The sequence below is a fragment of the Leucoraja erinacea genome, chromosome 21 (genome assembly GCF_028641065.1).
Source record: "Leucoraja erinacea ecotype New England chromosome 21, Leri_hhj_1, whole genome shotgun sequence".
NCBI lineage: Eukaryota > Metazoa > Chordata > Chondrichthyes > Rajiformes > Rajidae > Leucoraja > Leucoraja erinaceus.
This window is the reverse complement of record NC_073397.1, coordinates 28,515,634-28,536,916: the sequence shown is the minus strand read 5'-3', so window position 1 is coordinate 28,536,916 and position 21,283 is coordinate 28,515,634.

Sequence of the window (21,283 nt, the reverse complement as noted above, 5' to 3'; positions counted from 1 at the left end):
GTCCTTTTCCAAAGCATTAATATCTGGACCACTATAATCCAAAACACATTGCAAAATGCTTGGGTTGTAATAAACCCAATTTTCATTCATTTTTCAATCAAAAATTGAATTGTGTATAATATTTTCTCCATGCAGTTGGTAGGTAAAATATTTCCCCAAAGCAATGGTATAAAATCTATTAGCAGTAAAGAAGGAATGCTATCACCAAAATCCAGCTCTTTGTCTGTATCTCTTAAATGTCACATTCTAAACAGGACAATGAAGAGCAGAGAGACCTCGCATTTCTTATAACGAGTGAAAGTAACCGATTCTACCAGGAATCTAGTCTCCTTTCCCTAAATAACAAACTGAATTTTACCCCAAAATTTAGCAAAATGCAACAAAATACAACAATGCTGTTTATCTAGAATAAGAACAAAATATGTTCATAAATTGCTGGCTTTTTCAATGGAAAAAGAAACAATATTAGTTTCAGTCTGAATATATTTTGCTAGTTCCAATGATAGATCATCAACATCAAATATTAAATATGTTTTTCTGTCCTACAAAAACCCCACTATACCCGCCAAGTGAATGAGTATTTTCCAGTTTCTAACATTGGACAATTTACTGCTTACTAGGCAGACTTTCTTGTATTTAATGCCTAAAAATATTGGTGTTACCCCCTTATTTTACTTGTAAATTGTGCATGTTTAACACATTTGCATACATTTTCTGTGGATGTTTTGCCCATTTGAAAACTGTGCTGATATTTCCAGCCTACAAAAGAGCTCAGCGCAGGCTTCTGTCATCTTTTCCAGCATCACTCATGCATTTGATAACATCATTAACATGCTCATATCATAGAAATTGGACCTGAAAGTCACAATCATAAACTTGCATTTTCAACTGTTCAATAAGGAACAATTCCAGCAATAAGTCAAGATTCATTCACAAACTAAAGTAACCCCATTAAAAGTTGTGGCCAGAGACTCAGTCACAATCAATTCCATGATCAGATCCTTCTTCCCAGATATCTAGTAGATTACAAGATCTGTGTTCTGTACTTCAGTACAAGTTGCTATGACGATTGCCTCTTTAAACTTTAGAGCTACAGTGCGGAAATACGAAGTCCACGCCGACCTGCGATCACCCCGTACACTAACACTATCCTTAACACTGCAGACAAGTTACAATTTTACCGAGGCAAATTAACCTACAAATGTGTATGTTTTGGAGTGTGGGAGGAAAGTGGAGCAGCCAGAGAAAACCCCTGTGGGTTTTCTTAACCTTGGTGGCATTGAGCTAACATAGAACAAAGAACCGACTGTGGAACTGATTACTTAAGTCCTGGACTGAAGCCAAGAAGAAATCTTGTTTATCAAATTCCACATTAAAGGGCAAATTATCAATAAACCAAAGAGAACAATGACAACAAAAATTAATTAGAACGGGTGTCAAGGGTGATGAGGAGAAGGCAGGAAAATGGGATACGGAGGCAGAGATCAGCCATGATTGAATGGCGGAGTAGACTCGATGGGCCGCATGGCCTAATTCTTCTCCTATAACTTGTGAACTTGTATAATTTATATATAACTTGTTTCTCATGTGTAGTCTGAGTCCATGTGCCTGTGATGCTGCTGCAAAAAAAGATTTTCATTGTACCTGTACCTCACTGTACTTGTGCACATGGCAATAAACTCAACATGACTTGAATTAAGGGGGGAGAAAAGAAAATAAATGAAAATTTGGGACATACTCAGCCAGTTTGGCTACTTCTGTGAAGAAAGCAACAAAGTTAATATTTCATTTATACAACAGCTTTCATGTTCCTTTCTGGTGCCGTGAAGCTAATGAAGTACTTTTGAAGTGCAATTGTATTTGAAATATCATAAATTTGATAGGCAAGTGGCCCAAAGCAAACGGTCAAAATAGCAATCCGATGATTAGATTATTTGTGTTAAAAAAGAGAGATTACATGTTAAATATTGGCCTTTTCACCAGGTGATAAAGCCCCTGTGTTTAGCTTAGTTCGGAGATACAGCGCGGAAACAGGCCCTTCGGCCCACCAAGTCCACAGTGACCAGCGATCCCCGTACATTAGCACTATCCTACACACCAGGGACAATTTACATTTATACAAAGCCAATTAACCTATCAACATGTATGTCTTTGGAGTGTGGGAGGAAACCGAAGATCTCGGAGAAAACCCACACAGTCATGGGGAGAACGTACAAATGCTGTACATCCTGCCCCCATAGACGAGATCGAACCTGGGTCCGTGACACTACCACTGCAACAACTCTACCACTGCACCACCATGCCGCCCCTTTATTTCTTTAAAATTAAGCAGTAGAATCTTTGACATCCACCCAAGAGAATGCACAGAATCCCAATGTGTAGGAAGGAACTGCGGATGCTGGTTTATACTGAAGATAGACACAAAGTGCTGGTGTAACTCTGTGGGTCAGGCAGCATCTTGGGAGAAAAAGGATGGATGATGTTTCGCATCGGAGTCTTTCTTCAGACAGAAAGTAGAGGGGGGAGGAGGGGTTGATTGAAGGTATGAAAAGGCCAGAACAAATCGGGGTAGGCAACAGATGACCAAGGAAGGGTGGCCCATAATGGCCCATTGTTGGCTGTGTTAAAGGTGATAACGAGAAGGATGTGAACAGTGGAACTGGTAGGGGGCTTAGGGTGGGGGAGGGGAATGCAGGGGTTACTTGAAATTGGAGAAATCAACATTCATACCTTTTGGTTGTTAGCTGCCCAAGCAAAATATGAGGTGCTGTCTCAGTTTCATATTGTAACCAATACACAGCTCTCCCCCGGCAATGTTAACCAAATGTATATGTGTTCAAATCTCTGGTGTGAGAATTGAACTCTAAGTGTTTTGACCTAGAGGTAAGGGAGCAGCCAAGTAAATGGCAACTGACATTCTAAAATGACACACAAGCTGTAGCTGGACACTAGAAACTGCAGGTGCTGGGTTACAAAAAAAGACACAACGTGCTGGAGAAACTCAACAGGCCAGGCATCATCTTTAGGGATAATGGCTAGGTGACATTTCAGGTCAGGCCACTAGTTCAGACCAGGAGCTTTGCTTTTCCAAGGTGGCTGACCTAAAACATTGCCTATCCTTGTTCTCCAAAGATACTGCCTTCTTAATTAAAGAATGGTACAGCACAAAAAACCTTCCCTACACCAAATCCGTGACATCTTTCCATCCGCTTAGGAGCAAGGAGGTCCTACTGCAGTTGTACAGGGCCCTTGGGAGACCGCACCTAGAGTATTGAGTGTAATTTTGGTCTCCTAATTTGAGGAAGGACATTATTGTTATTGAGTAAGTGCAGTGTAGGTTCACCAGGTTAATTTCCAGGATGGCGGGACTGACATATGATGAATGAATGGGTCGACTGAGTTTGTATTCAAAGAAATTTTGAAGGATTAGAGGAGATCTTATGGAAACATATAAAATTCTTAAAGGATTGGACAGAGATGCAGGAAAAATGGTCCCGATGTTGGGGGAATCCAGAACCAGGGGTCACGTTTAAGAATAAGGGGTAGGCCATTTATGACTGAGATGAGGAAAAACTTTTTCACCCACGAATTTTCTGCCACAGAAGGCAGTGGCGGCCAATTCACTGGATGTTTTCAAGAGGGAGTTATATTTAGCTCTAAGGGCTAAAGAAATCAGGGATATGGGGAAAAAGCAGGAACCGGGGTACTAATTTTAGATGATCAGCCATGAATGGCGGTGCTGGCTCGAAGGGCCGAATGGCTTACTTCTGCACCTATTTTTCTTTATTTTCTATGTTTCTATCTTTTTCACAGAGCAGCCAATTAACTCCCATTTGTTTCCTCCTTCAAGTATTTATTTATTTCCCATTTAGGTACCCCTATTAAATCTGTTTCCTTCATTTTATCTGACAATATATTTCACAGTGGCACAGCGGTAGAGTGGTAGAGGCATGGTTCCCCTCAAATCATCCTGAGTAACGATGTGACTCTTCCAAGGATTTAAACAAATCATTGAACATTTGAACAAGCTAATTGAATTCAGAGTAGCAGATTTTCTTTTACGCAGACTGCAATTAATTGACTATCTTTTGCGTACAATAAATCATCTTACGAAACTCTGATTTGAACAAATTCCAGATGTTTGTATTTTATTCGAGTACATTGCCTTCCCTCAAACATGTGCCTGATATGAAAGAAATAGACCTGCATAATTCGCATCAAAATAAAGTAAAATAAAAATTTAAAAAATAATTTAAAAAATTTAAAAAAGGAAGCTGTACAGAGAATGTATTATGTTAACATAATTTTGGGAACCTGTAAAAAGGTACCACTGTATTGTAATCACTTCTTCTAATAAATAAAATAATAATAAATACAAAAATGAAGTAAAATACTACTTTGTGAATCCAGCAGTATGATATAAATATATTACACTCACAAGTTTAATATAATCAAAATTTAGACAAAAGTGCCAATTTTTTTTGTCATAGTGACCTCTTACATTCCTGGCTTGTTCACAGGTCGCTCTTTTAATCAGAACTGAAAATAAGCAGACTCGAAATCTTCCAAAAGAGCAGCCTGATTTGATGCATTACATTTAACAAAATACAGCTGATGTTGTCCAAAACATTTCAACAATTGGCGAGTGGTTAAATGGATTACTGTGCGTACTAGTTTAAAAGCTCATGATATGAAGTAAATGTAAAACTACTCTACATTTTGGAAATACAAAGCTAAAAAGTGAATGTCTGAAGCTTAGTGCATCAACATAAATCTGAAAATCTTTTTATTAATCAAAATTTAACACATTAAAAATTATTCTTATACTATTTAGCATGTATTTCAGTTCTCTGACTATTACTTTTGAACAGTCATCATCTTATTTATTAAAAAATAGACAATGACTGTTTACAAAAGCAGGCAAAAACACCACAAAACCACTTTCTCAATGTAGACACAAAGAACTGCAGATGCTGGTTTACTGTAAAAGCCACTCAGCAAGTCAGGCAGCATCTCTAAAGAACATGGATAGGTGATGTTTCAGGTCAGGCCCTTCTTTAGGCTAATTGTAATAGGGGGGGAAAGCTGGGAGAGAGGTAGGAGTGGGACAAAGCCTGCAAATGACAGGTGGTTATAGGTGGGGGGGGGGGGGGGAGGGGGGGCGTTGGATTGGCAGATGGTTTGGACAAAGGCCAGAAATGAAAAGGATGAGAGAAGGGTGGTGTGAAATGTGAATCCAGAGGAAGGAATATAGGTGGAAGGGAATGGGCCTAAGGTGGAAAGAGAGAAATGGATACATATGCAGGTGGAGCACAGGGAAGAGGGGAGGAAAGAGAGTGGCACTTTCCCAATGCCTTCACTCCAATCTTTATAAATTACATTTTGTTAATTGCTGGCAAAATCATCATTAACAGTCCATCCTGAGCAATGCTTTACCATTTCAAATTGGCAACTAAGTTGGTGAATCCAGAGTTATAAATACCCAGACAGAGTAACAATGGCAGTTTTTCTTCCATTAAGGACACTAAAGAACTATGATGAAGAAAATTACAACAATCACAAAATTGTCACTTTTAAATTCACCTCTTTAAATTAAAAATGTTTATTTAATCATTTAAATTTGAATCCCTTATGTGTTTTGCTGTGATTCAAGCCAACACCTATTGATACCAATGCTATAAAAATACTATGCATGACCCAGGATTGCTTTGCCCTCCTCCCTGACTCTTCTGGGCACTGTTCATCACCAGCCTATCCAGAACAGCATTGTCCCACATTTGCCCAATTAGGGCAAAATTCATGCGTTAAGTAGCAACTCTTCCCTGTATCTGCAAGTGTTGCAACCCCTGCATAGCTCAGGAAACAGAAATTCGCCCGTAAATAATTCACAAATCACGATCAACAATTCAAGAGGCGGAATAAAAATTAATTCTTACAAAATTTATGTAATTAAAAGCAAATAAACAACATTTATTTTGTTCAACTTATATTTCTTGATGCATATGCAGATGACGTGCTTTCCCCTGTTATGGAAAAATTAGATTGGGCCATTTTTTAGGACCACATTGCATGTGGTATATAATTTAATAGTCTGCTTAAATATCAACAGCAGCAACAACATGCAACGTATCTGTTTAATACTTCATACTGAAACTGACATGTTACACATCAAAACCCAATATCATTGTTCTATAAATGTCACAATTGAAGATTTTTTTAAGTTGTTGCTATTCCACGGGTGCTGTTTTAGTGTAATTAAAAGGCAGTAAAGCAATATCTTGATTCACATCTCTTCTCGACCAAAGCTTATGTGCAGTTTCTGCGAAGCATGAAGCCTACGCCTTTCCAAGTGACTTAAAACATCATTGCTTTCTAAATCAGCTCCTGATGCAGAATGCATCAGTTGGGGATTTAAAGAGTTCCCCTTTGGAAGTGCATGGTGTGTTTGAATAGTCCAGGCGAGCTTTAATTGGTGCCAGACGTTCATGATAGCGTGCTCTCATTTAATACATGAAAATGCCAACTTTATTGGAAGCAATCATGTTTTCAAGGGCATTAGATTTGTCTCCCCTATCTCAATTTTAGTTTCATTTCCATCTGACTGTCTCGTCAATTATTATTTAATAAATTTTATATCAGCTCCATCTGAATTTATTTATTCTTGCCTCTCTTTAGGTTTACTCACTTGTGTACGTATGTGTTTGGGAGGGTGAGGCAGAGTGTCATAATTAATTTAGCAGGTGAGAACACATTGTAAAATTTGATATTTTGTTTGTCTGAAAACTGCTCCAGCAGTCAGTTCAAGATCAGAATCACAATTGGTATCGTCACTTCATCACCGTGACTAATTAAACTTGCGGCATAATTTGCAAGCATCAAATTACTTTTCATTGATTGTCTGTCCAGCAGTGTGCTTGGGCCTAGTATTCAGTGAATTGTCTGCACCAACCCTCCAAAGCAAGCTGCCAGGTTTTGTGATGAAAGTAAGTGAAGTTACCAGCATTTTGTGGTGTAAAGTGTTGTAGCGTCATGACATGCACTATACAGTAAATATAGTAATCACCAAGCTGTTTTCTGAATTGCCATCCTCAGCCAGAAGTGTTATTATACTAATGCAGCAATATTGGAAGGCACCAACGCTGCCTGAAAAGATGGAAACTAGGCCACACCAACTTTTGTAAATATGAATGCCTAGAATTTGGTGCATTAAAGAGGTGCTGCCCTTAATATAACTGCCCAATTGATAGTATAGTCTTTGTCCAAAATGCTGCACTAAACATGACCTACATTGTTCATATACCTCTTTCTCCCCAATCTCTTATTTTTTTTGTTTCTGTTTTTCTTCCCTTTTGCCATTGAATTGCGTATTCTAGCAGACAATTCCTAATTCAGTTGGTTTTTGCATCAGTAAATAATCTTATCAGTTAAGATATAGAAATACAGCATGGAAACAGGCCTGTCACCCCCACCATGTCTGCACTGACCAGCGATCACCCCCTACACTAGCACTATTCTAATTTACATTTTTACAGAAGCCAATTCACTTCCAAACCTGTACGTCTTTGGAGTGTGGGAAGATACCTGGAGAAAACCCAAGTGGTTCAATGAAGAATGTAAGAATTCCATAGAGACAGCACCCTTAGTCAGGATCAAAACTAGGTCTCTGGCACTGTAAGGAAGCAACTCCACCACTATGCCGCCACTTGATACAGCTGAGTGTGTGTTCTGTTCCCACTAGATTCAGGTCCATCGTATGGAGTGGTACAAAACATCTTTAATTATATCCATGTGATATTAATTAGTTTAAGTTATTTTCAATTAATGTGTTTCAGTTGGATGACGCTGTTGCGTTCTTTATATGTGAGAATATCTCTAAATAGAGAATTGTAAAAAATTAATGAGCAAGATCATGCTGAACCTCAGCAGAAACATGTGTTCAGCTTTCGCAAGATGCATTATGTATTCACCTCTCGCAAGGATAATAATAATAATAATAATAATAATAATAATACCTTTTATTGTCATTGCACATAGGTGCAAGGAGATTTGGTATGCAGCTTCCATCCGATAGTCATAACTTAAACAACTAATAAAATTTAGATACCCCCAGACACATGATTTATAAAAAAAAAGAACAGTAAAACAGTCTAAAGTGCAAATATGTCTGTGCCGGGTCGATGTGTCGATGACCCTGATTTAATTTACCTATAGCAGCTCCTACTACCAGCCTCCCACCCCACTCCGCACAAAGACTGGAGCATGGAGGACAGGCCCTTCGACCCAACTTGCCCATGCTAACTCCATCAACACGTCATACCTGCCAGCTATTGCCCCGTACGCCTCTAAACCTTTCCCACCCATGTACCTGTCCAAATGTCTTTTAAATGTTTTTATAGTGCCTGCCTCAAATTCCTCCTCTGGCAGCTCATTCCATTTCCCCACCACCTCTGATCTCACAATCCCTCATGAAACGTCATGAACCTGAAAGGTTTAATTTGGTTGCCCTTTCCACAAATGCTGCCTAATCTGCTGTATTTTTAGATTTCTGGATTATTTAAGGCGTTAACAGGAGATATTTACAATACACCTATCTCAGATCAATATTTTTTGTGCAATTTATATATGAACCTTGTCACCATTTGTTTATACTTCCCCCTCTACATGTATTCTTAGGCGCAGTGCTCTGGAGCTGGACCCGTGCCATATCACACCTTCACCCAGCCTACACAAAAGGCGTTTTCACAATTCTGTTCACCTGAATGCATATCTGGTAATCAACCGCATCAAAATGTGCACAATGATAAATTTTAGAATTACTGATTCACTTTCATATTTCAAATCTCTAGCTCTGCCAATATTTGGTCATATATAAGGGACATTTCACAACGCCCAATACCACCATTTGAGCACTCTGTTATACATTGTCTATCATGACTATTCTAAACTCAAATAGAATCTACTGAACACAAAATTGAATTGCTAGGTTAGGAATGTGGCACTGGTCTCTTCCGTTATCTATCCAGGATTAAAACCGATGAACTGTCCAGAGGTTTTGAAGAGGGATTTTGGTAAATGACACAAAAGAACATCAATATTTATTTTGTGGGGAAATACTTTTGGCTGAGATTACATAACTTTGATTTAACAGCTGACACAAAAGTGTACTTTCCTCCATTTTTACCTCTCTGTATTATAAATTGAATACTGTGCATCTTCACGCCTGTCCCGGAGAGCAATTCGCTGCAGATCCAATGGGACATGTTATCTGTTGACTGACCAGGCCACCTTTCCCCCCCCCACAGCAGCCACTGTTTCAATGGTTTACCTAGCAACATCTGAGTGAGGGTGACTGACTGACCCGACCGCCTTTCCTGACTGTAGTGCTCTTGTGCCTGGGTGGTCTTACTTTTAAAGTAAACTGATCTTCCACAAAGTTGGGGAAATTACAGCTTTCCCTTTGATCATACTCTTCCCCCTATACATGGCTTGAGCAAGTAGTCTTCAGCTCTTTTCCATGCTCCCAAAAAGGAATCCGTCAACTTTTTGTTGCATTAAAAATGTCGCAATGTCCTAATTCTACTCCAGGTGGTCAAACACATTTCCAATGGCTATCATGGGATTCAGTTTATAAATTAAATTAAGCATGAAATGATAGAGATAGACTCAAAAAAATACACATTCACAATAGAGATACCTTTTAGGGGGCAAATAAAAGTTTGAAACGTTACAGCATCTGCTCTCTATTCCAATTAAGTTAACTCCACCTTCGCAGTTCACAACTCCTCAATCCTTTTTTGTACCACACTTTCTATCTTTTCATCTCTGGCCTTTATGCAACAATCTGCCTATCAACCCCCTCCCTCACCTGTATCCATCAATAATGCCCCTGTCCCACTAAAGGAAACCTGAACTGAAACCTCTGGAGACTTTGCAGGTGGTTGCCAGAGGTTGCAGGTAATGGAAGCAGGTAGGGAAACTGACAAAAACCTCCGGGAACCGCACAGAAACCTTGGGTGGGGTGCAAAGTCTCCAGAGGTTTCCATTCAGGTTTCCTAAGTGGGACAGGGGCATTACTCGCCAGGCTTTGTCCTGCTCTTCCTCTTCCTCTTCCTGTTTGCTCTCCCCCCCCCCCCCCCCCCCCCCCCCGACATAACCAGCATCTGCAATTCCTTGTTAATTCCATATTATCATGAGATGCTGTATCTACAAATACAAGTCACGCAGTCTCCGTACTGAGGATTTGTAAATGACTCAACTTTATTTTTACTTTTAATATTAATAAAGTCTCTGTGGGCAGAACTTGGGGAGACGTCATCTCCATCAATGCCAGGCTCCTTGGGAGCTGCATCAGATTGTCAGTCTGGAAAATATGGGCCCTGAATCGACTGTTTAGACTGAGAGTATTACAACCGAGTTTCGAGTTGATGCACTTTCCCTGTGTATCATAGCACATTTAAATCTACAAACAATATCTGCAATTGAAAGAAGGCGAATGACCTAGTTAAATGACCTCGACATAAATTTCAGCAATATCTTTTTTTTTAAACTGAGATGGCAATGCACCAGTGAATGTTGTTATTTCAGATTAAAAAAAGAGAAATTGGGTTTTCAAAATTGCACGAGACTGCAGCAAGGTTTTTCTTAATCAATGAAGCAGGAAAAAGTAGCGCTTCTTGCAGATTAAAAAAAGAGTGAAATTGGGTTATAAAGATCAAACCACAAATAACGCATGCAAATAAGTCACCTCAATGTGATGTTCGAGTGGCTCTAGCAAATGTATTTCCTGTCCCAGTATTCATGTTGTTGTTGTTTGTGACCATTTGAGATTAGTTAGATCTACTGAAGATCGCTTTTGCATGACATCATCTGGAGATCAGACGTCATATAGCTCCCTGTAGTCTAAACCTGCACGATGAATTTAGTACAGGGGGAGGAAGTACCAGTTTCCTCTGTACACATGAAATGCGTAGTTGTTGAGAGAGGCTGATATGATTTTGCATGAACGTGTAACTATAAATGTAACTTTGAACACAGTTGCACACGTAATTAGTGTTTACAATCTGAAGTAATAGCACAATGGGTCATTTAATTACGTGGGTAGCATTGGAACAGATCGCTTTTCCTACTTATGCATGTCTAATATGCTTAAAGAAAGTATTTACTGTACCACAGGGGTAGATTGCAAATACTATTTTCAATTTATTTTTAAAAATCTATTGGAAATCTAAAAACAAAATTATGCATTTGTTCCTTTAGCTTGATGCACGGGGGGATTGAGACAGGAAAGGTGATGCCAATCATTTAGTTAAAGGTTACTTACGTTTGCAAAAATTGCATGTTCATGTGGCTTGATTTAATTTATCATATTTTAATGTTATAATATTTTCTCAGTACTTTGACGTGCTTTAAATTAGTTTTATCTTTTAGAATGTTAAGCATTTTTATTTTAATTTTTGAAGTACAAGACCTCCAGATTTGGCATATGAGGCACACTCTGCCTCACTGTACTCCAGTTAGGTCAGAGGGCTCACCTTACTTAGCGCTATCACATTCAGAAAATGGAAATAGGATTGCATGGGGACTGCTGGCAGTGAGTTCAGACAAGGGGCTGATTTCAGATGACTTGAATGCATCTGCCTCTTTTATTCAGCAAACATTTTATTGAAAGATACAGCATTGAAACCGACCCCTCAGCCCACCGTGTCCTCGCTGACCACTGGTCACCTGTTCACACAAGTTCTATCCTATCTCACTCTCGCACCCACATACTGCATACTAGGGGCAATTTTTACAGAGGCAGATTAACCTGCAAACCTGTTCGTCTTTGGCACATGGGAGGAAACAGGAACACCTGGAGGAAACACATGCAGTCACAGAGAGAATGTGCAAACTCCACACAAACAGCTGCCGAGGTCACCATCCAACCTGGGTCACTTTTTCATCGGTGAAGGCTCTGATTTGTTCTGCACCTTTTCACACTTCTAATTTTTATCTCCCCTGACTCTCAATCTGAAGAAGGGTCTTGACCCGAAACGTCACCTATTCCTTTTCTCCAGAGATGCTGCCTGACGCTGAGTTATTTCAGCATTTTGCGTCTATCTTTACTTTTCTCAGACCTGATTTTGGCTGAATATGAAGTGCTAATCATGTATAAGATGGGCCCGAGGTAGCAAGATCTTGAGTGGCTGTAATGGAATAAAATGATTACAAATTAAATGAATAATAATAATGAAAAAGTGTTGGAAATCAACTAAAAACACAAAACATTTAAATGTTAAAAAAGCTTAAAGAGCATAAGGAAAGTTACTTATCGATTTTCCCTTTTCTTCCCCCGATCTTACAGCTTGCATTTGGATCAATAGATGAGTGGTACCTGCTCCACTTCGAACCTCCTGCAGGAACTGAGAGCAGATGGAAATACTGGGGAGTCCAGCGAGCTTCCATAGGATGTCTTGGAGTGGAGTTCAATGGGGAAATGGAGCACAGCTAGCAAGCCTTGCACATTTACGTTCATGTATGAGTTATGAAACTTCGTGGCACTTTGCAAAAAGTGTTGCTAAATTTCCAGAAAATCCCCAAAAATTTAAATCTATGATAATACCTTGTAGCCAAACCAGCTCGAAATGTGGCAAAACTGTACTAACATTATTGGAGTCATGCGTTGGATTGATGGCTGGTTTTATTTTAGCTTTGTTTAGTTTATTATTGTCACGTGCATGGAGGTACAGTAAAAAGCTTAAGTTGCATGCTACCCAGTCACATGATTACAAAATAGTGCAAGATAAGTCCAATAATGTCCGACTAAAGATAGTTCAAAGATTTCCAAAGGGGTCGATGGGAGGGAGGTCATGACTGCATTCTAGCTGATGAGAGGACGGTTCAGTTGCCTGGTAACAGCTAGGAAGAAACTGTCCCTGAATCTGAAGGTATGGATTTTCAAACATCTATACCTCTTGTCCGATGTTAGACGAGGTGAATATGGAGTGACTGGGGTGAGACTCGAGCTTGATTATTATGCTGGTGGCCTTGCCAAGGCAGTGTGGTGTGAAGTCAGTGCTTGGGAGGTTGATTTGCATTGTGGTCTTGGCTGCGTCCACAATTCTCTGCAATTTCTGGCAGTCTTGGATGGAGCCGTTTCCGAAAAAACGCTGTGATGTATCCTGATAAAATGCTTTCTACGGGGAATCTGTTGACATTGGTGAGAGTTGTTGGGGTCATGCCGAACGTTTTAAGCCTTCGAAGGAACTAGAGATATTGATGCCTATATAGAAATTGACCATATCTATTGTATCCACAAATGCCCCCAAAAAATCCAAGGTTCTGTGAAATGTAGAAGCTATGAAAACAAAGGCAGCGGTGGGAGGGGGCTTCATGATTTACAGGCCTAACCATGTTTTGTTTCTTTGCTGGCCCCACATGATTTGAGGTCACTCCAGTATTTTATGATAGAGTTCATCATGAATGACCTACTTTTATTCTCTATGCTCTACACCTGGATCGGGTGAACTCTGGTACTTCCAACATATGGACCGAACTTTGGACTGATTTTTTTTCTTTATAAAGGCAATAAAGAACCATTGAATCATTAAACCATTTAAAATGATGCCCAGAATTGTTGTTGCCTTTTTAACCACTTTCATGATCTGCTTTGTTACTTTCTGTTAATCAGAACAATGTTCCCGACCCGAAACATCACCTATCCATGTTCTCCAGAGACACTGCCTGACCCGCTGAGTTACTCCCGCACTTTGTGTCATTTTTTTGTAAACCAGCATTTCACTTCCTTGTTTTTCCATTGTTCTGCCTCTTTCAATTTGTTCACAAATACTCCCAGGTTCTTCTACTTTGGCTCTCTTTTTAGAACTGCGTTCTTTAAATGCCTTCCAAAGAGCACCGCTTCATATTTCCCCACATTAATCTTCATCTGTCACATGTCTGCCCATCCCAGCAGCCTGTTTATAGACTGGTTACTTCTTTGCAGTTCACTATACTTGTATGAAAAGAAAATACTATTTATGGTTTGCATCGCCATGTCTAGATTATCAATGCAGATTAAAATAAAAGCAACGGTCCTAACTGGTTTCTGGCGAATGATATTATTCACTTTCCTCCAGATCATTAAACAACCATCACCATGATCTTCCGATGTCAGTTTCTTAGCCAACTTCATTTCACTTTACCCTGTGTTTCAACTTCATGATAAGCTTCTTTTGTAGCATTTCACCAAAAGCTGTTATAAGTCCATGTACTTCAGCTGCATTACCCTCATTGACTCTAATGAATATCTCATCGGGAAATAAAGTTAAACTGATCTCATCTACCTGTACATGATCCATATATGGTCATTTTAGTTTTTAAAGCTATATGTATTTATTCTGTTTTTATTAACTGCACTGATGGGAACTGATTCAGAAACAATTTTTCGTTTCATCTGTGTATGTAAGTACTCAGTTAAAATGACATTAAAGTAAATACTGAATGCTGAATACTGATACTGAATATCCCTCTATTCCGTGGACTTCCACGTGCCGATCCAAAAGCCTCTTAAATATCACTATAATTTCTGCCTCCACCTCCTCCCCTGGTAGTATATTCCAGGCCTCCACCACTCTCTGTGTAAAAACTTGCCCATCACATTTCTATTACCCTATCCATAATGTTATATACTTCTATCAAGTCTTCCCTCAACCTCTGACGATCCATAGAAAACAACCAACCCAAGTCTATCCAACCGCTCTCAGCAGCAGAAACCTTCTAATCTAGGCAGCATTCAGGTAAACTTCACTGCACCCCTCTCCAAAGCCTCCACATCATTCATTCAAATCAAACCTACGTACATAAATTTGAAACGTGTACAATTTTCTTTGGTCATCTGTGTTCAGAATCAAATGTTCAATTTGTAGGTCTTGTGGTTGATTATTTACCATCACAATTAGCAGGGCACAGAAAAGAATGTGCATGGTTAACATATTTAATGATTTACTTTTACAAGAAGTTAAAACATTAATCAAAAGTTTCCTCATTGAACAATAGATCCTTATTGCTACTCGTGCAGAAGTATTTTACAAAGCAGTATATGAAGTTTAAGTAAACAGATGATTTTTGTTTTGTAGGCGAGTTAAGGGTTATGTGGACGTGGCAAGAAAATAGGTCAAGATCAGATCAACAATCAGATCACGTCATCAACCTGGGGTACACAAAAATGCTGGAGAAACTCAGCGGGTGCAGCAGCATCTATGGAGCGAAGGAAATAGATGACGTTTCGGGCCGAAACCCTTCGTCATCAACCTATTGTCCCAAACTGCTTCAAGGAAACCTCTATCATTCTAGCCCCCTGGAAAAAATAGTGACCTGTTTCAATGATTACCACCAAGTAGCTCGAACGCCGACCATAATGAAGTGCTTTGGAAAGCTGGAAATGGCCACTTCTGTGCAAGTCTCCTGGTCAAACCAAACTCCTTGCAATTTGCTGAACAGGAAAAATAGGTCTACGGAGGAAGCCAGCTCCCTTGTTCTACGTTGGACGCTGAATACCTGTGTCAGGATGATGTTCATTGATTACATCTCAACCTTCAAAACTATGATACTGAATAAGCTCACATCTAAATTTCTGGACCTTGGCCTTGGTGCGTCCAGCTGCCACTTCCTTCCTTCAGTCTATCTTCATTATGTTTTGCAAGTATTATCAACCCTGGCCATTCCCTTTATTCTCTTATGCCTTCTGAGAGAAAATACAGGAGCTTGAAAGCCCAGACATGCAGACTTAGAATAGTTCCATCTCCGCCGATATCAAACACTTGAACCAATCTTCTCTTTCACGCTCTATTCCCAGAGATGCTCTGCATACTCTTATTCTTAGGTTGACCACATTTTCTTTATTCCATTATTTACTCGTACGCACATACAAATTTTACACAAAAAACAAGAAACAGAAAAACAAAACAGATTTTTTTTTACATACATATATACAGACAAGTCTTTATACCATTCTGCTGGATATGCCCTGCTTAGATCTTTGTAGTCCTCTGCGCTGTAGTTCTCCCTGTTGCCATTACTGTATTGTATTGTTTCGATTCTAGAGTGCTTCCTGAGGACCCTCAGGAAGTGCAGCCGCTGCTGAGCCTTCTTGATGAGTAGGAGATGTCAGCCGCGATATGGACTGCACACACATAAGTCGACACAATGAAAGCCAGATGAGCACCAGGTTGTCAACTTCAGGACTTCCTCTCTGTAGGCTGCCTCGTCTCCCTTTGAAATAAGTCCGACCACAGTAGTGTCGTCAGCAAATTTGACGATGCGGTTGTTGTTGTGGGCCGGACTACAGTCGTAGGTGTAGAGACAGTATAAGAGGGGGCTTAGCACACAGCCCTGTGGGGAACCGGTACTCAACCTGCGAGTGGAGGAGAGGTGGGGGCCAAGTCTCATTATTGTTTATTCTATGAGCTTCTTATGAGTAGGAAGTCCACACCATACGACAAGAAACCTGAATGAATGATAATATTACTAAATGGCAAAGCGGACTTGAATGAATACTGGGATTATTCCACTTCTGTTTCTTCTGTTTCTATGGGTTATTGATTGGGGACGATCAGCCATGGTCACAATCGAAGGGCCGAATGGCCTCCTCCTGCACCTATTTTCTATGTTTCTATATTTCTAAAATGTTCCTACACCTGCTAATAAGTTACATGAATTTCCACTTATCAGGTCTTCATTTGTTAGATATATTCACACTGGCTATACCATTTGTCGCTGTAAACTACAACTATTGTAGATTATTGTAATCTACAATAAACAGGTATGGATACCTTTAGAAATTTCAATGAGGATTGTATAGGTTTACAGCCAGTGCATTCTCAGCAGCATTCAATGTTTTGATTCCTTCTTCTATTGACGTCAATCACCACGATTAAACTTACTTACTGGTTACAACATCAAGGGAGACCATTTGACCCATCTGGTCAATGCTACCTCCTAACAGGGCAGACCTGGCAGTCCAGTTCCTCCCTCCTTATTTTCTAGTTGTCCTGCAAAGCCATCCACTCCAAAGGCGTGCAGGGTTGTAAGTTAATTGGCTTGTTATCAATGTGTGGGATAGTGTTAATATGCAGGGATCGCTGGTCGGTGCAGACTTTTTGGGCTGAAGGGTCTGTTTCTGTGCCGTATCTCTAAACTAAACTAAACTCATGCTCTCTCACATGCTCATTAACACCAGTTTGATTTTTCTTTTGCCAGTTATCGACCTAGATCATAATTTCCAGCAGTCAATTAATCTGTCAGCACCTGTTAGAAATGTGGGATGGGACTGACACATGGAGAAAATGTTTAGGTGATCAATTTGGCTCAAAATCAAAAGCCACGGGGAGTTAAAGAAGAAATGACGTGATTAAACTAGCAAACATGTCCCTTCCTGTCCCTTCTTATGGCTTTACATTTACAGAGCCTATTTGTTTTCTCACGGTGTGCTGGGATACTGAACTTTGTTCAATATCTATGTATGTGTGCGACATACACCCCTTACTCTAGTCACCTACCCCTGCTAATGTTGATACAGTATGCCACACTTACTGCAGATTGGGGGAAGGACGGAGAGTATTAAGTAAAAAAGTTTACAGACAAATAACAACGGGGTCTTGAACTCACTGCTTGAAAGTCGGGTGGGGATGGACATCCTCTTCCTATCCAAAAGGATGAATGCCTGAGGCACCATAACATATGAAATCTAGAAAGTAGGATTGTAGTGAGCTTTATCAGGTGAAAATAGAAGCACTTCCCAATTTCCATCAGCTCATTTTTCTTTAAGTCTTGTTCAATAACCACTTTGGAACAGTCATAGGAAGGATCCTTGCCATCAACGTCACAATTCCATGATGCTCAGATTCACCAGCATCACCATCATTCAAAGAGATGCAACTTTGCTTCTTACTTCCTTCATAGCCCCATTGAAATGCAGTGCCACTGCTACCATTTACAAATGATGATACAAATGTAGACCACTCACTGGAGTTCTGCCGTCCTTTTGCTGACTTGAATGCAACCTCAACTCTACATATGCCCACTGCAATAACCTTTTGTCTCATTATAAATCTGTCTCAAACAAAGTTCAGTATTTTAGCCAAGGTTCTTCATTCACGGAATACAATCAAATATACATTAAAACTAGAAATGTCTTTTTGATTTATGAACTTTCTCCTTTAATTCAGACGGGTGATGGGGGTGATTGGCTCGGGGGGGGCCTGTCTCCGGGGTGAGAGCCGACCCTGGCGGACGGGACCCAATACTTGGTCTCGTATTCTTTAAAAATGTAACCAATAGATACATAGTTAAAATATGCTAAAGTAGTTTTGTTACCAACAAAGATCCTGTATATTTACTTCAATCATTGATGAGCATATTTACACACTGAGATGTGAGTTATTACTGTTTCGCAATGTCTCATTGCTAGCTGGTAACTTATTACTCATTCCGGATGTTTAAAAACACCGTCATTATACTATTAAGTTCTGAGAAGCAGACTCTCGTTCCGCACAGTATGAACCAAAGATAGTACCTTTGGTATGAACATATGTAGCGCACCCCCTTCTCAATACATGATTGATTACAAGACGAACCATCTGCACAAAATAGGTACATAAGTAATTCACCATATGCAAAATTAACAGTGTTTATTTTCTCCAATTATTTAATATTTCTTCTAACAGTCTCAGAATAGTATGTGTGTGATTGTGATGCCAATCAAATCCCATACAAAATGGTCTGTTCATTATGATTCTTTCATTGGCAAGCAGCTAAAGTAGGTTGCATGAATTTTCAAAGTACATTTTTCTGAAATTTACATTTTCCACAAAACTGAGTATCGTTGATGAATCATTGGTTCCCCTCTTCCATCATAGATGAGACCCTCTCACTTGTCTCCTCGGTAACCCGCAGCTCCACTCTTGCTCCCCCTCCAACTAGTTGCAACAGGGACAGAGTCCCCCTGGTCCTTACCTTTCACCTCATCAACTGTTGCATACAACACATTTTCGCCACCTCCAACGAGATCCCAACACATCTTCCTATCTCCACCTTTTTCCACCTTCCAGAGACTGTTCCCTCAGAAACTCCCAGGAAAATTAATCTCTTCCCACCCAAACCACCCCCACCCCAGGTACCTTCCCCTGCAACCGCAGGAGACACAACACATGTCTCTATGCCTCCTCCCTCGTCTCTGTCCAAAGACCCCAACAGTTCTTTCAGACAGAGGTTCACTTGCACCTCCTCCAACCTCATCTACTGTATCCCTTGTGCAAGATGTGGACTAATATACATCGGCACGACCAAACGTAGACTGGGTGATTGTTTGCTAAACACCTTTGCTTAGTCCGCCTGGACCTACCTGATCTCCCGATTGCCAAACACGTTAATTCCCCTTTCTATTCTCACACTGACCTTTCTGTCTTTGGCCTCCTCCATTGTCAGAGAGAGGCTAATCACAAATTGGAGGAACAGCATCTGATATTTTGCTTGGGCAGCTTACAACCCAGTGGTATAAATATTGATTTCTCTAACTTCAAGTAACCGCTCCATCTCTCTCCGTCCCTCCCCCATCCAAGTCGCACCAGGTTCCCGTTCTCACCTAGCAAACAGCCAACAATGGCCTGTTTCCATTATCATCGTTACTTTTTTGCATATCTTTCATTCATTTGTTCTATATTTCTCTCCATCGCATATCTCTTATTTCCTTTCAGACTTTTCCCCTGGCTGGTCTGAAGAAGGGTCTCGACCCAAAACGTCACCCATTCCTTCTTTTCAGAGATGCCGCCTGTCCCACTAAGTTACTCCAGCATTTTGTGTCTATCTTCAGTTTAAACCAGCATCTGCAGTTCTTTCCTACACAAATCATTATATCACATTGGTAGCATAAGTTCCTTGTTTCTTTCATTCCCTTTTTCACTTTTGGATAGATTTTAATTAGCAAACTTCATTAAGTTGTTAAACAGACAGGTTCATGGCCATTGGTTCTGTCAAAGGTTTATCAAATTTACTTTCTAATTGAACTTTGTACTGGGATTAGGCAACATGCTAGTAAGCATAATAATAATAATAATAATAAAAAAGTCAGATACTTCCGGCTGTATTTCAGTAAATCCCTGCTGTAATAATAAAGTCAAGCTTTTGTTTTAAATACAGTATTTAAATTATAATATGTTTTGTAAAATAGTTAATGGAAATGAAAGAATAATAGACTGCAATTCAATACAGATCCAAAAGCAGTAAAATTCCATGACCTATGTTTATTCCTTGCTGACATCACGAATACAGGTTTACATTGACTCATTCATACTGAATACCAGTTGTAGGGCCCGGAGCCAGTTTCCAACTGATGTCGCGCTCCACATCAGAACACAATGTTCTGGCAAAAAAAGCAAAAACTTACTCTGGCAAAGAACAAGCAAAAACATGTCCAGAAAATTTAGAGTGGTGGTTCAAACTAAGTGGCTTTAAATTCTTTCACCTGGCTTTCATCATGACATTCTCCTCCTCCCACAACATTTTGCGTCTATCTTCAGTTTAAACCAGCATCTGCAGTTCCTTGCTACACAAATCATTATTTGGAATGGAAGGTGCTGGCAGGTACAGGTATTAAAAACACATTTAATGGGAATATAGGGCAGATGAGTTGAGTTCAATGACATGATCGTTTAATTAGAGCCAGTAAAACCGGAATGGTCAGATGATCGGGGACAAAGCTGAGTCACTGAGGGAGGAAAATCCACTGTTACGCAATAAACTTTTCTTTTATGACATGCATCTGAATTTAGAAAGCGGGGATTAAATACTACACTTATACTTTCATGAATATTTTAATAGAGAAAGTCTTTAAATACTATTCAGAAAGTTATTATTTAGTTGATCCTTGTTTTATACAAAAGGAAATTCTGTGATATTGGAAAACAATGTTATGGTATGTTATATCTTTTTTTTCTATTTAAAGTATGTTTGATCTTCCAGAGGTTAAAAGACAAGTAGAATTATTGATAATTCATACTTAACTAGAAAAATCAAATAACATTCATGTTTTTGGTATAATGCATGAGAAAAATTGATATTTACCCCAGAATGAAATGTAAATGACTATTATTTCCAATTTGAAGTCTGAAGAAGGGTCTCGACCCGAAACGTTGCCTATTTCCTTCACTCCATAGATGCTGCCCCACCCAGCATTTTTGTCTACCTTCGATTTTCCAGCATCTGCAGTTCCTTCTTAAACATTATTTCCTGTTCATTTAATTGCGCAGTG